This window comes from Lycorma delicatula, chromosome 10, assembly GCF_047948215.1.
Source record: "Lycorma delicatula isolate Av1 chromosome 10, ASM4794821v1, whole genome shotgun sequence".
In the NCBI taxonomy this organism is placed as follows: domain Eukaryota; kingdom Metazoa; phylum Arthropoda; class Insecta; order Hemiptera; family Fulgoridae; genus Lycorma; species Lycorma delicatula.
In genome coordinates, this window is record NC_134464.1 from 97,683,097 (window position 1) to 97,700,348 (window position 17,252).

The following is a 17,252-nucleotide window of genomic DNA, read 5'->3' on the forward strand; positions in this document are numbered from 1 at the left end:
TTTTTTGCCTTTTTTTCAGAGTGTGCTTATTACAGTATGACATGATTAGGGGCAAAGAAATTTTTAATATGAATAATTCAAGGAAAATAATAAAAAAAATCTTTTTGCTATTTAAAAAAATATTTTTTATTTTGTTACTTAACTCTATTTCTTATGTTTAGAATCGGATTTCACATTCATCACTACAGCATTTATTTTCCTCCTGACATTATAATAATTCAATATTAAAGTTTTACGTTTATAAAATAAATTATTTTCAAATTTTTATAAAAACAATAAACTGCCACAATTTTAACAAAAAATATATGAAAATGACTTAAGACACTTTTTTACAATAGCTATCTGTAAAAATAACTAATAATACAGTGCTAGCAGCAGTACATTCCAATATATGTTATAATAGTAATGTATTGTAAGGAGCCAATAAAAACTACTCTGATCAGCGTGAATTATTCTGTTCCCATTATATGTTTAACCTTGTGAATTGTATGTACTGTACTGACAATAGGTGACATTTGATTTGGGAGTTCTCTCCAGAATCAAAATTTTTCAGTCCTAATTTTTGTTCAGGTAACAAATAGGTGACAGAAAGTGACAAAGGTCGCTTTGGAATGACCTTTTGCGACTTAATTTATGTTATTCAACTTTAAAGAACTTGTTCAGGTATATGCATTTTGTAATTACTTATTGTAATTTGTTTTCATTTTCCTTTGACAAATATACTTTTCAAGGCAAATTATATCTTTTTCTAATACAACATCATGTAGCTAAATGTTTACATTTATTTATCAGTCGTGCTTATTGTTCGTTAGATACTTAACCAGAAGTAGGTTATTATACAGCTTTCTTAGCTCTCGTACTTCTTAAGGTTGATATTATCCTTAACATGCTTCTATCAGAAATTGATGGATAGGTAGTTATTATTTTTCATGGTATACACAAATTGAAAATGATTGAAAATTTTAGATAGAACTAGGTACTTACGTATTAACACCACCGCAGCTACAGCTTTATTTAAAAACAAAGTAGTCAATTTGATTTCAGTGGAAAATGGGCCGATATAGAGTTTAACATAAATTAATAAATATTTATTTTACAAATATAATTTAACCAAACTTAACCTACGCTCGCTAACCTTGACTAATTAACACTGTAATTTTTTGAGTATTTATTTAATAATTTCAGTAATTATTGCAATTTGATTATTTAAATAATAAATTAAATAAATACTCAAAAAATTACAGTGTTAATTAGTCAAGGTTAGCGAGCGTAGGTTAAGTTTGGTTAAATTATATTTATAAAATAAATAAATATAAATGACCATTTATATTCTGTTTTGAATCTGTTTCGGCCCATTTTCCACCGAAATCCAATTGACTACTTTGTTTTTAAATAAAGCTGTAGCTGCGGTGCCTTTAATACGTAAGTACCCAGAACTAATATTGTTCATTATCTTATAATCATCAGTTTGAAACTGAAATGAAGTTTACTTATTTAACACATTGAAGCCCAGCAATTGTATCCATGTTCAGACCTGGTGGCCTGGGGGTTTTTAGGTAGATTTTTAAAATTTGTTTTAAAATAAATACGGATTGAATATAAGTACATTATATACCATTTTACAGAGCAAATCATGAAGTTTATTTTAGTGTATAAATTAAAAAAATTATACCACTCACCGTTTGTGTGAAAAAATAAAAATAAAAAAGTGAAAAAATTAAATTGTGACTGTGATAAGTTCGCTTTGCTGCTTGCTTTTTCACTAATTTTACAAGATTGAAAACTAAAATAAAGTCACTACCCTGTCTCTAATTTATTTCAAATTAAAAAACCTATAGTATTCACTTAATTATAACAGTAAATATGTACAAAAAGCAAATGTGAAATTACTTTATATGTACTTGGGGTTGGTACGGCATAGTTTGAAACAGTCTGGAAGACACAGCACTATATCACATTCGGAACACCACCGACCAATTTCTTGTCTTCCTGCTTTCCCAGTAGATGTTTTACTCTTTTCCGAACACACTTTACAAACCTGTGTTGGCTGAGCATTTTTTTCTGTGGGAGAAATCCTGTCTGGAAAGTGACGTCCAGTGAGTATTTGAAGCAACAGACATAGGAATTGTTTTTTGAACAAGAGGTCCACCTTTATTGCCCAATTCTACTCCAAGTGACTCAATAAACTTTACTAAATGTATTTTTTTCTCAAGCTTGGAGGTCGGGATTCACAAAAAGGAGAAATGAATTTGAAGCAGCCATCTTAAAAAAAAAAAGAAAGAACAGTTTTTTCCACCATTTCATTTGTTTCCTCTTGAAAGGATAATTGGCAATGATTTGGTCATTTCTATCACTGGATTTATTTTTTTTACAGTCAATGATGACATCGGGTTTGGATTTTGTATCTTACCTTCTTTTGAACGAACTTGAACATCTGTTCGAGTCATTTTATGAGCTGATAACAACACTAAAACATCGCTTGTATCTTTCCACTTTAAGACATAGAAGCTAAAAATCCAAATAAAGCTGGTGAAGTGTAAAATCTGTCCAGGAATACAGTATGATCCTTGTCAAGATACTGAGACAATGGTCTCTGGAATAGTGATGTAACTGAATTATCATCCCTTTTGACAGTATAAACTTCAAGCTGAAGAGCATATCTGGTTGAAGAGTCGCACACAATCTACAGGCTTTATCCCATACTTGTCTGGTTTATTTTTATTATAAACCTGGAACCAAATTCTTCCTTGAAAACCACACGTTCCTTCATCTACTGTCAAATTTTCATAAGGGGAAAGGCAACTCCTTTCCCCTTATGAAACTGTGAAAGCAATTGATCTAAGAATGGCCTTTGTTTGTACATCGGATCATTTTGTATCGTTAAATACTGGCAGTGACAGCAGATTATCAATTATCAATAAATGACCACCCTAAGTCTGTTTCACTTTGTTTATTGACAACTTTCTTTCTTTTAGATGGCCAAACATTTTTCACACTACTGACTAATGGCATCGGCTATCAAGATTTTCATTATTTAGGGTATCATTAGCTTGATAATAATCATTATCATCATCATCATCAGAGGAACTAATAGGCCTACCAGTTGGGAGTAGATTCATTATAATCCGGATCACAATCAGAATCATCTAACTCCTCTTCAGGCGCAGAATCAAAAATAGGTTCATCTAATTTTTAAAAACCAATTTGAATATTTGAATTGTTTTCCTGGCCATAACTAAAAGAATTTTCTACATCATAATCAAATTATTCTGAATCAGATTCTATGAGGACTCTTCATTTATTAAGCTGACAGTTTTTTTATCATTCTTTATAATAATATGAAACTAACAAAATTATATGACATCTGTCAATTTACACTAAAACAAAATAATAACAGAAAAATTGGGTTTGTACAACAATAAAGTGTAAATGGAGTAGCAGGTACTAAACAAAAACATTTATAAAGTCAGTTGTCAGTAATAAAACACAAAAGAAAATAAATAAAATATCCATAATTACAAAACATATGTAATTACAAGTGTCTTTGTTATTACAAAACAAGAATTATTAATTTTACAACCTTACTAAAAAACACAGTAAACACTGACGCTAAATAAATAACACCAATATAAAGAAAAACCTTACTGTAGTAAACTGCCTGTAGTAAACACGCCTCACAAATTAAACTTGATCGTAAACAACACTTACAACCTCAGTGTGCAAATAGTTCGTTTTTCTTCTATAATTTCAAAAATCCTCGCCAGAGCACAGTGATGACAGAGTGACTTGAATTAAACTATTCAGTGAATCGTTTACAAAACCTTAAGCACGAAAATAAGCTGCGGAAGCTTTTATATAGAACTAAATTTGACGGCTCAAAAGTTTTTGGCCATCATCTGTTAGGGTATTTCAGTCATCCCAAATGTTTTCAGGTTTCAGCTTCAATGTGTTAATATGACAAAATATAAATAATAAAAACTAAAAGAATGTTTATTTTTATTTTTTTTAAATTTAAGTCAATGAAATTAGTATAAAAAAAAAAGTTTCACTCATATTCTTGACTTAGCAGGAATATTATTCATATAGGCGTAAAACCAGTATTTGATTGTGATCATATGTAGTGCTCAATAAGTTACTTTGTATTGTAAATTTGAATGCGATTGCAATTTGTATTGTATGAAATTAAAAAAAAAATTAATGTATGCACTTGAATTTACATTTTTCTTTGTGAATTAAAACTATCAGTCTATGAAGTGCTTTTACGGTAAAAGTGTATAATTATCTGTTTAGCCCGAGTTTTTTTTTTAAATTTGTGTTCTTTTTTCATTTTACTAACTGAAGTAAAATGATGGAAGTTACTCGTTGTATCATTCTAATTTATTTCATTTAGGAAACACCATTGCTACGAACAAGATCTACTACTATGTCTGATACATTAGCTACAGTTAAAGTTGAGTTACGTAGTTGTAGAGACGCATTAGAAAGAGTATTAGCTGATCGTGATAAACTTCAGAGGCAAGCTGCAGATCATATTTTAAAGATTGATCGACTGAGACAGGTTTGTGACTGTTTTCATCCGATTCAGAAATTTTATTTTTGTTTGAAAATGTGTGAATTTTTTATTTCTTAAAAAAATTAAAAAATTGTTTATGTCAAATCTTAATCATCATAATTTAAATTTTCATTTGTGGTTTTTAGAGAGGTTTTAGATTTATAAGAAGAAAAATGCATATTGTTTTTTTTTTTTTATATTGATGCATGCATACATTGATAATATTTTATGTTAAAATTAAAAACTTTTGATCGCTTAGGTTTTTTTTATTGTAGCTGTTGGTTGTACAGTTTCCCATCTAAAGGGAAGCGAATATTATTCAGTTTTTATTATTTAAAAGAACCTGTTATTTATCAGATTATTAACGTAGATCCATCGGGGTAGTCTTGTCATCGTAAATCAGCTGATTCCGAAGTCAAGAGTTCTAATGTTCAAATCCCAGGTCGTGAATACTGGGTCGTATTCTTTGATGGTTGGGTTTCAGTTAACCATACATCCTAGGAATGGTCGACCTGAGACTGTACAAGACTACACTTCATTCATACATATCATCTTCATTCATCCTCTGAAATAATACCTTACAATGATTCTGGAGGCTAAACAGAAAAAAGAGAGAGACAGATTATTAATGTAGGCATTTTCTATGTAATTCCTCGTTGAGATGTTTTTGATGTTTGAAACTCTAAAGCGATGCATGTTTTATCTTGGACTCATAAATTAATTATTAAATGATTACAAAAATGTACAAATGTTAAAAATGTACATATAATTACTTTTTAAGTCATTTTTGTCCAGTTTTTAAATGTTTGTAAGAACTGTCTGGAATATTTTGATTCTATGTTTATTTATATTCTTAATTTAATTATCCAAATTATGAATATCTTGGATTGAAATTTCTGTAACGGTTTAGGTTAAGATTCACAGAATATGTAACATTAATCTTTATTAATGTTACAAAAAAGTATACCTTGTAAATATTTCTAAAATCTATATTGTTATAATTTAGAAATATTAGTATTCTTTATTCAGGTGAAACAGTATATTTTCTAATTATTGAGTTGGTTTGTCGTATAGGAAAAGGAGACATTAGAAATACAGCAGCGTGCTGCAGAAAGAGAGTTACAGGAATTAAGGGATAAATTAACAGCATTAAATCGTAGTTTGGTTCAGCAACTGGAAATATTGCTGCTCAAGAAGCTACAATATCCACACTGAGAGGTATGCTTTACATTATTTAACTGTTTTTTTTTTTTTTTAATAATATATATTTAAAGATTAAATCAGATTAATTTTTGAATTGCTGATTTATTAAATAGGTTTACAGTACAGGTCTGTGCTGCCAAAGCAGGTGTGTTTTATTCACATGCTAATATCTGATAAGTTGTATAAAATTACATTTTGCTTTTGTTTTTTTAATTAGATGATTTGAAGCAGAGAGAGGAAAGAGGGAACAGGTTACAAAATGAATTGTGTCATATTCTTGAATCGTTAGCAATAATGCTCAGTACACCAATAAGATTTGTTGAATCACAGGAAGCAAGTGTTAAAGATAGAATAAGGGAAATCTTTAATGAAAACAAGGATATGTATAATTTATGTATGGAATTTATCAAGTGCCAAGAAAAAAATGTTGCTTCTCACAAAATATAAATATAAAGTGTGATATTAATCAAAAGTAAAGTAGAATAAAAATTTAATGATTACTGTAGGTTTAGGAGACTGTTCATTGTGTGATGGTTGTAGTAGTTAGTCTAGTTTCCCCTGTTATTATTACGTGATTGTAGTAAGCTGTAAATATATTTATATACAATCTTTGCAATAACCAAAATTTGATGTATGCAGTTGATCTCTCATTAATCATTCAAAAGCCCCCGTCAAAACTTCCAAGTTACAATGGTCATTTGGAAAGTTCTAGGCCTGTCATGGAGGTGGCTCATGTGTGACCAAATGACTAAATTTTTAACTTAACTTATCAATATTATTTTTATTTTACCTACATGAGGCAGAAATTAAAGTAGCTTTTAACAATCCATGTTCTTTTTTATTATATTTTTTAATTTTTCATTCACTATTATAAACAGTTTTGATGTTTTTATTTCTATTGGTGATTTATATATATACTTATACCCGCTGTTTGATCTTCCTGTACCACAAAACTGCAAAATACACTTTCTTGTTTCATAATCTTCTCTACCTGTTCACTACCCTAGTCACATTATCTTTATGTTTATTAGTTTCCTTATGCATTTGCATTAAAAGCAAATCTTTTCAGTTCATTCTTAGCCTGACAGCAGTTGATCCTGTGGATAAAAATGATCTTTTCTGTAACTTCAGCGATAATTTTTTATTTAGAATGATTGAATACTCAGTTACCCAGTCTTCCCGTCTTCCTTTTGTTTATTAATCGGTATAAATTAAAATAATCACTTGTTAATCTTAGATTTTTGTTTTCATTTCACTTCACTTGATCCAATTATGTGCATTCTGTTAATTTTATGAATTAGATCATTGCATGTTTACAAAGAGAATTCAATTTAGATTTAGTATAAATTGTTAAAGAATAAAATTCAGATGTTAATAAATAATTTATTTTTGAAAATTTTTGTTTAAGATAATCGGTGACTGATGTTTCTTAGCGTATAGAGTCATTGAAAGATAAAATAGCTGCACTAAACTCACAGTTAAATAGACAGTTGGAATTAACAGATTCAGCCAATAGTAGAATAAGTACTCTGGAAGATAATAAGGCTGTATTGAATCAAAGTTACATAAATTGGAGGTTGATTTGAGTTCATGTGAAATTACAAAAGAAAATTTGAGACGAGATTAATCAATTGTGAGTAAATAATAATTAATTTTTTGTTTAACTCTGTTAAAAAAAATAAATAAAAAATATTTTGTGGATTTGTTGTATGTATTTGATTTATGGCTAAAAGAATTTTAGTAATTTTTCTTTTGGTGAAAACATTTGTGTTTAAACAATTTTGTTCAGCTTTTATATATAAATATATATACATATATATATATTATATATATATATATATATATATATATATATATATACACACTAGCATTTCTCCGCCGTGGCTTTGCCCGTGATATCAGTGTGCTTTTTTTGATAGCAAACCTATTTATCTCACATATGAGTGCTAGCATCTGTCATGGCTTTGCCTAGGCTGTATGATTACTTGTGTTTCCTGTCACATTCAGGGGATATTTAGCCATCATGGCTTTCTTCACTTGCCCTTCCTATCTAGCTAGAGGGCTCTAACCATTGGACCCCGCTTTGTTCATTAAACTCATGCTTATGAGAATAATAATGATAAATAAAAATTAAAGCCTATTCAAATTATCAAATTATCATTGTATTGTAATTTCTTCAGAACAACAGTTTGGTCAGTATGGACCTGAAATTTTGAGTAATCTAAGATTGTGGGTTTCAAAACAGTTGGCCTCCATCTTAAAAATATTACTTATTGCTGGTTACCTGTAATTCATACAGGTAATACAGGTATAGGTATTTTGCTTGCTCAGTTCTTAGCATTACCTGACAAACACACTAGGAAATGACTATACTTTGTTTTTCAATTTAATCTTTTAATTACTTTTTAATGTTTTAATTATTTTTATTTTATGTTTTTTATTCAAGTAACTGAAGGCAGGTACAACTAGTCGCTATGCATGTACAGAAACAGCGGATGTGTTGGTTGAGCCACCATGCTGTACACTATCACACCCCTTAAAAAATTGAAAATAAAAAACCCAAAAATGGTATTTAAATATTTATCTGAAGAGTATTCACAAGCCCATTATTTTCACAAGATGTCATGAAAATAATGTAAGTAATTCATATAGAAACATATGTAAGAAACAGAATTTTTAGGCCGTAAATTAATAGAGCAGAATTAGCGGTTCATTTTGGTTTTTGATCTGAAAAATCTAATAAAATAGGTCCCAGAACCATATGTGCAGTAGTTTTTGAGAAATATAGGGTGAAAACCAATAAATTGGGGGTAAAAAAACCTGGTTTTTTATGTTTGTTGTGTAATAATTTTGTTAGTGTTAGTTAAGGGGTAATTGAAATTCATGCAAAATCTTTCTCTAGCTGTAATTTCCCAGCAAAAGATTTTAAGACATAGGTTTTTATAAATTATTTTATTGAGTAAATAGGTTGTGAAAGTCCTGGGAAAACTATGTGATACACTTGCATATATAACATATGTTAATTACTGTGTCTTTGTGTGTTATATATCATATAATATTAAATATATATATGTATACATCTTAACAGTAGAAAATTTTTCAGTAAATTAATTATTAATTATTGCAACTATAAAAATAAACATGTTAGTGTCCTGGCATGGTTCATAAAATTAATTGTTCAAGTTTACTATTTTACTCTTCCATAACTGTAGATACCATATACCCTTCTACTGCAGAGCTTACTTATTTATTTATTTTTTTTAATTTTACAGTAACGGATGATTTACAATTTTAAATTTACAAACTACATGAAGTACCGGTGAAGAATGAGCTTCAGTTAAAATTCTCCAGTAAACTGTCCAGTAAATTATAAAGAAAGAACTTAACCCTAGATAGTTCAAGGTGTTTCTGTAATGTGTAGGTCAAAGGGGAAGTCAAAAAATATTTACACTTATTCATATACTTTTTACCACATGTTTATTTTAATTAAGAAGTTTAATATTTACAGATCTGTTATAAAGTATGATTTTTTTTTTTGTAAAACAAAACAGTTTTCTAGATTACATCTTGAATACTAAATTTTCTTAAAAAATAAATGTTCTTTTATCATCAGTAGATTTCAAAATTTTTTACTAAACTACTCGCACTCTTCTGGTTCATTTTTACATTCAAAACAAGTGTTTGATTTTTCAGAATGTTTTTATGTATATGTATATACTGCACTTTCCACAAGTAATAGTTATTTTACTCGTTTTTCTTTCTTTGAAGAAGCTTCACTGCAGCAGGTATAGCATTGATCTTTCCATGACTCGGTTATTTGCTTTCTTGAAGAGTTTGTTGTTATCTTATAACTTAAAATGTTTTCTACTGCTGTGATTATTGGTTTTTGTACTTTATAAGCTAAAGTACTTATTAGGTTATTAGGTTTTATAAGCTGTAATCCATGTTTCTGTTAAAAGATTCTTCTTTTATTTTTGTTACTTTTATTCCATTCTGGATAGTTTTGAATGTATATTGAAAAAACATTTATACATATAATGTTAATTAGAGTATAAAAACATAAAGTGGCCACCTTCTAGTACTCCTTTTTTTCATGTACTCCATTACCATTTGATCGATTGAATCCATAGCGCCTTTTGTAGATTGTAAAATATCAGACGATTGTTTATATCAGACGTAATTTTTCCTTTGCAGATTAATATCATTATTTTAGTAGACAAGAAGATTAGGCTTTTTTTAGGCTTTTCGTTGGTTATGTACGATAGTGAGATCACAGGAGCCTATTAGATTCTAGATCTGTGAATGCAGAAATATTTAATTGCAGCGGTTGGTTTCCGGTTTCTTTTAATTCCTTTGGATTGAACTTGCCGTTTGACTACATGGTTCCTACCATCGCTTGATCATGTTCTTTGTAAAGCTGTTAACTTAAAAGAACAGATGTATAAAACCAATCAGTAGTTGCTTTCCTCCTTGACTTTGTGATACAAGTAACCAGATGTTTTACTACTGATATTGAATCTGCAGGTATACTCAGCCTCTTTCCACAAGTTATATCCATGTTCAGTACAAAGCTGTTCATAATCTGTTAATAGTCTATTTGATTAAAATACTGTTATTTCTATGTTTTTCTTTTAAAAATACTTTAAACAGACATCGACCTCCGAACAGGGACAAGATTTCATTGATAGCTGTATTTACTGATTGATGGTGTATAATGTTTGGGAAGCTTATTATTGATTAGTTCAAAGAGTTTCCTTATTGGAGCAAATTTGTCACTCTGTCGTTTTCATTTGTTTATCGTCAAATTGTATGATTGCGAGCAAACTATGAAATCTACAACGACTAATAGGAGCAATATATTATGCTGTTCAAAATCATTTGACCACAAGTAATGATAGTCTAAATTATTTTTATTATTATTTGCATCGACTAATATAAGTATTCCTAAAAATAATTGAATTTTTATCTTGAATGCTAGGTTCTCCTAAACCATCACCGTGAACGTTGTTGTAAGCAAAGTCTTCTGTTTCACTTGAATTGCACAACTCATCTTCATCAATATGCCATCTTAATGTAATATAATTTCTATATCCCGGGTAGAAATATATTCATTCAATTTCAAAAAGATAAAACAACCATTTCACAAAAACTCAAATAAAACTAGCCTAGTGTAGAAAGTATTATCAACTACAAACACACTGACCTACTACTGATTGAATATAAGCAGGCATGCCAACTTACCGTAACAAAATAATCTCATTTAAAAAACTGAAACATTTCAAGGAAAATACTTTCTGTTTAAAAAAATATTTTTTTTAATAATATAAGAAGGGTCATTTTTGTTGGTCCAGGAGGGGTTAAAAAGTAATCCGTTATCTAATTTCTGTTATGAAAATAAAAAGCTGTTACAAATCTGAACGTGAGTTTTCAGAAAAAAATGTTACCTTTAATGACACAAATTAATTTTTTCAGATTTTTTTACTGTATGGCATTTCTTAGCACAATATTTTTCTAAACTGTGACCATTTTTGACCTCCCTTGGTCCATCTAGGGTTAATGTACTTGAAATTCATGTTTTGTGCGGGATCACAAAAAGAGTGTTAGAAACTTTATTTGTTCAATGGAAATATAAAAGGGGATTCATCTCTTCAGATGTTATGAGATTTTGTTATTGCCGAGCTATTGAACAACTCCGTGTTAAGTATTACCTATTCGTATGTTAGGCAGCAAAATCAGGCATGTACTTAGAGACTATTGCAGTTAAAATTTTCCCAAACTAATAAGATGTTGATGAAAATTGAATGATCATGTCATTAATGCGGTGGTTTGATGCCTTATGATTTTTTTGTTATGGAGAATAATCAGAGATATGGTACTTTCCTTAAATGCAAATGTCCTGAATTACCTGAAGCTTTTTTAGTTAAAAATTTAGTAGATTTTATAAATTGAGATAAAACTTTGTTGTAAAAATATATAATTTACCAGTTAAAAATGCTGACACGAATAATAGCGCATTAGCATAGAAGGAGATTTTGAACAGTTCCTCTGATATGTATTAAAATTTACTGCAAAGTGTATTTTATTACTAATAATAGGAGAAACCAATTTTTAGTCCACCCACTACTTAGTAACAAGTATTAAAAATGTATAAATTTTATTTTACAGTAATTGTTTTTAAATGGATTTTATAATATTTTGTGTCTATCAAAATACAGACCTGTAATATTTAACTGTAGGTTTCTTCTTATAGTTTGTAACATTTTTGGAACGCTTAGCAAATGTGATGAGTGTGGATGAAATTACAAAAGATATTGGGGATGATCTTCATACAGAATCACTTTTATTAAGAGTTAAACTACCAAGACTAGAATGTGATAAACTTGCTGATAAGGTATTTAAAAATTTTATTTTTTTTACACTAAGTATTATATGTCATAATTTTTTTGCCATAAAGGAAATTGTCAAATTGATTCAGTTTCATAAATAATGTTTCTTAAAATATTTTGGTTCATAAAGTGTTTAATGTATTTAAAATTCTTTAAATTACATTAAACATTGTTTGTTTACAGAAAAGAAAGATTATGTAATTAAAGGGGTAAAATGTTTTTTATTGTACTCTTTTATCTTTACTTTCACTTGCTTTGTATATTGGCTATCTCCAAAAGAAATTTTTTAAATGCGCAAAAATGGTAAAAACCCACTTTTTATTTAGATTTTTAACATATTTATCCAATAATGTTTCTGAAGACATTGAATCTTTTTGTTTCTTCCTACAGACTTGAATATTTTATTTTTGATGTCATGTTTGCAACCATATTCTGTTGCTACAATTAATTTAAATAGTAAATTTTTCAGTATTATTAATGTTTGTTTTTGAAGGTCGTTAAGAAAGAAATGATGTAAAGGATTTTTTTTTAAACCAAGAATTAGGAACTGCTTTCAATCGGCTTATTTTAAAGTTGGTCATTGAATGTGTAGCATTAAAAAAAAATAAAAAACATTGTAGACATTGTATCAAATAATACACTACTCTCTTTTCTCTGTATGTGTTTGGTTTTGTTAAAATTTGGGTATATTTAAGCAGTATTGAATATTCCATGTATATTGGAAGAGTACTGAAAAAGGATGTGTTATTTGATTATAATTTGTTTATTTGCCCTTTTTAGGAAGATAATAATTATACATGATCCATCATACTATGACTATACAAATACTATACTTCCACAGTTGTAAATCTTTCGCTGCTGCACATGGTGTCACTCACTGACAGCTGCTAACCTGCACTATCAGTTAATATGTAGTATACTCGCCTAGTACTTAGTGTGAATTGCCATCGTGATCCTTGTTCTTCTGTGCGTGATTTACTTATTGTTTTAATTCTCATTTTAGTGAGTGTATTGTTTGTACGCATGTAAAATCTGTGAATGTGTGTATCTAAAAACTGTGTATGTCTGTTTTGGGCTTGAAAATGGGTGGATAATTTTACAAATTCAAAATGGTGTGTGCTGTTTTGGGTGGAATAACAATAATAATATTAATTATAAAAAACTCAAATATAATATTATAAACTTGATAAGAAGGATATGTTTCACTCATTCCCAAAAGATAGCGCACAAAGTAAAATCTAGGTAAACAAATGTAGCTGACAAGACAGTTTTAATATTGTCAACACAACAATTTGAATCCTACATTTTAGACCTGATCGCTATGAGCCAGCCTTATTAAGTCAACTTTTAAGTTATAAACCGTATAGAAAAAAAAATTAAAAAAGATGCTTCTCCTACTGAGCACTTACCTAAAACAGGAACTGACAGTAGTAACTGGTTCAAAGAACATACATAGTGAAATTAGAGAAAGAAACAAGTAAATGAGGTGCTATCAAGTAAAAAAGTAATCCTTCATCACCAGAAAATTCATCAGTGAATGGTGAAGAGGAAAATCTCTCCGTGACAGGATCTCAGAGAGCCTGAAAACATTGTAGTAAGTACATTTACAGAAGGTGAAAAACTCAAGCTGCTTAGTGAACTGTATTATATCAAGTTAGAAAGCAAACATTTACAGGAGGAATTGTCAAAATTAAAATCAAAAAATTATTCACTGAAGCGGCAAGATAAATACGTGAAAAAAATATTCACTCCAGGCCAAATTCAAAAAATAAGAAAGAGCGTTGAATTCAATCAAACTAAACGCATAAAGTGGCCTTTAAAGGTATTTCTAAAGCATTTTCTTTACACTTGGCTGAGCCACATGCTTATAGATACCATTTGAAACAGAAATATTCACTACCGGCAGTTTTGACTTTAAAAAAATGAGTGAGCAAAGTTACAATCATTCCGGGTGTGGTAAGTGTTGTCATAAATATTTTGAAGAACTGCTATTTGTATCTATTTGAAAAGGTTTGTGCCTCATGGCTTATGAAATGAAGGCGAAAGAACAATACGAATTCGATGAAAAAACCATACGCTTCTACAACTTGGTAAATATGTCCAAGTGCTCAAAATTCATGGTTATTAAAAAAATTGGAAGCAGCCTGTTTTTTATGATTATGACTGCAAACTTACAAAACCCACATAATTTTTAACATAATAACTCAGAGACTATTCGATTCAACTTTGTGGTCATGACTTATGACTCAGGAGGTGGGAATGTAAATTAGCGTTTTATTTATATATTTTTTAACATTTCAGTTATGCTGCTGAACTCTTGAAAGAAATTGTGATTAGTGACAATGAAAACATAATCGCAGCAGATAATGGAAAGATATTACTTAGAAAATAGCAGACGTATTATAGGCCTAATCATAACTTGAACATGAGGTGGCATTTTATTTGTTTTCCCATGGATATTTTTGATAATAGTCATTCATCATCATTTTTGTAAGTAGTCAACTTCATATAATATAAATAATCCAACGCTACTAAACGTCATTTATATGTGTGCATCCCCCTTAGCTTAGCACTAGAATGTACTGATCACTAGTGGAAAATCCTGGTGTATACTAGTTACACATCGGTGTATACTTGTAATATTAAATATTGATATACCATATACATATATATATATATATATATATATATCAAATATAAACAGGATTTTATTTTTAAAAAAATTTGTTTATTGAAAAATAAAAGGAAAATTAATTTATTTTTCTACATAGTTTCCTGATTAAGAAATACATTTTTCCCAGCAAGAAGGAAGGTTTTTTATCGCAGCATTGTAGAATGAAGCTGGTTGCGTCAGGAGCCAATTGCGCACGGATCCCTCCTTGCCCTCATTGTCTTCAAATTGTTGCCCTCTTAGAGCTTCTTTAAGTGGCCCAAACAAATGAAAATCACAGGGTGGTAGGATTAGGCTGTAGAGGAGGATAATCAAGTTGAGTCCAGTGCATTTCTTCTAGTTTTGAGACTGTTAGAGCTGCCTTGAGCAGCTTGAGCCAGTCGAGTCTTGGCTTTCACTGGGGCTGTCTTCCCTTTCCTCGGCCACTCCATACTGGCTTGTTTCAACTAGGGAATGTAGCAGTGGACTCACGTTTTGTAGCAGTTGACAATCCGACTCACAAAAAATGTTGACAAAAAATGCATCACCTTCTTTCACAAACCTTGCTGTAAGACTCTGAGAGACCTCCAAACTTTTCAACTTCTGATCTGCAGTCAAACGGTGAAGGACCTATCCGGCACACACTTTACGAAACTGTAGGTCATTTGTGATGATCGCTTTACAGCTTCCATAAATTGTTCCCACTTCTTCTGCAATTCGGATACTCTCACCTGTCGATCGTCTTCAAGATTGTCTCGAACCGTGCAAATGTTTTCCTTTGTAATGCTGGTTTGAGGATGGCGATCGTGTTCCTGATTTTCCACTCATTATCGCCTTATTTGAACTTTTTATGCCAGGCTATCACACAAGTCCTCGACAATGTTTGGTCCCTGAACTGTGGAGTCAATCTCCGGAAAATTTCCATCGCTTGAACTCCTTCAAGAGTAAGAAATTTATAATTATGTTTTGCGCAGTGGAGGGTGCACCTGTTGCTCCAACATCATGAGTATTATTGATGAATTGGTTGGGAGTGTGGAACGGCTGACTCTCCACACTCCTAAGCATACTAGAAGCGCGGGCCCAGTCCTACCAACCGTAGATGCTTGTGAACAGAAATCCTGTTTATATTTGATTTACCTTCGTATTACAGTTGTTGCTGTTATTATTAAACAGATTTTTTCATAACTAAAAAAACAATTTATCTACGTGGCCTTCAAAAGGACTAATCTGCATGAGAGTTAACAATATCGTACTAAATTTGTAATTTTGATTACATAATAATTACAAAGTACATGCGGTAGGTAATCTTGAAAAGCGCTAATAATATTGTGTATATAGTTTAAGTGCTCTGTAAATAATGTAATCATCAGCGCTTGTGTGATTTACCTTAAGATAAATTAATTATTTTTTAAATAGTTCTCTTATTTTGTCTGTGCATTTACATTAACAATTTGCTTAAATTAGTGATGGCAACGGGGAAATTTTCAGAAAATTAATAAAAATTAGTTTAACTGTTTTTTTTTTATCATTTTACGGTATTGAAAATGCAGTAATAAGTTCAGCTGTTTTGCTTAGTAATATCAGAGAAGATGTTAAAAAAGAATCTAGTGGATTTAAGATAATGGGAAATATAAATTCAAGGGAAAAGATAAATTCAAGTAGACACAAGACTTTTATAAAGTTTGTAAATAAACTTTTGAGAAAATTAGGAGCCTTAGAGAAGTAATTAGTTAAAAATTTACTAGTTTAGTTTTTAAATAAATTAAGGCCTCTCCAACTTTGTTACTGTTGAGATCAAATTGGTGGAAAATTTGATGTAAAAAATAAAAATATTTATTAAAAATAATTTCAGTTAAAATAATTATCAAAATGTAGCTTGGGTGAATTAGGATGTTTTTTATACTTTCTTTTACTTTTTTTATATTTTTTAGTGAACTTAAAACATAATACAGATTCATAAATTTAACTTGTATGTATTACTGTTTTAAATTTTACTCCCCCGTATGTTATCAGAGAGTGTTGTAATCTATGTGACCTAATTCAGTAGTATGAAAAAAAGAAAATTCTATGTAGAACAGTTATAGTATATATAAATTTGATAATGTAAATTCACAGTTAACCTCTTCCTAAAAATGATCGATCAGATTTTACCAGTGAAAATCTTAATGTAATTTCCACTTGATTTCATTAAGCTTGTTTAATGATCTTTTGCTAAATAGTATTCTTTTTCTCTTCTGTTTTGAGGTTCCGTTTTGTTTAGCCATTCTGTGGTCAGAGCTAATTCTGTGGTCATTCAGCTAAGAGTTTATTGTTTTCAGCAACATTAGAAGTAACATAACTTTAATTTCACTTGTTTTTATAGCGCTATAACCAAAAGCATATTTTCATGCGATGTAATTAATTTAACTTAACCCGTTTCTTATTTTGCATGTATGAAACTCTGAGTATGTTTAACACTAAT

The 17,252-nt window shown here is 29.8% G+C and overlaps 1 pseudogene; it reads left to right on the forward strand.

The window, feature by feature from the left end:
• The window catches only part of LOC142330929 (coiled-coil domain-containing protein 170-like), a 32,905-nt pseudogene that overhangs the window by 5,543 nt on the left and 10,110 nt on the right, over positions 1 to 17,252 (forward strand).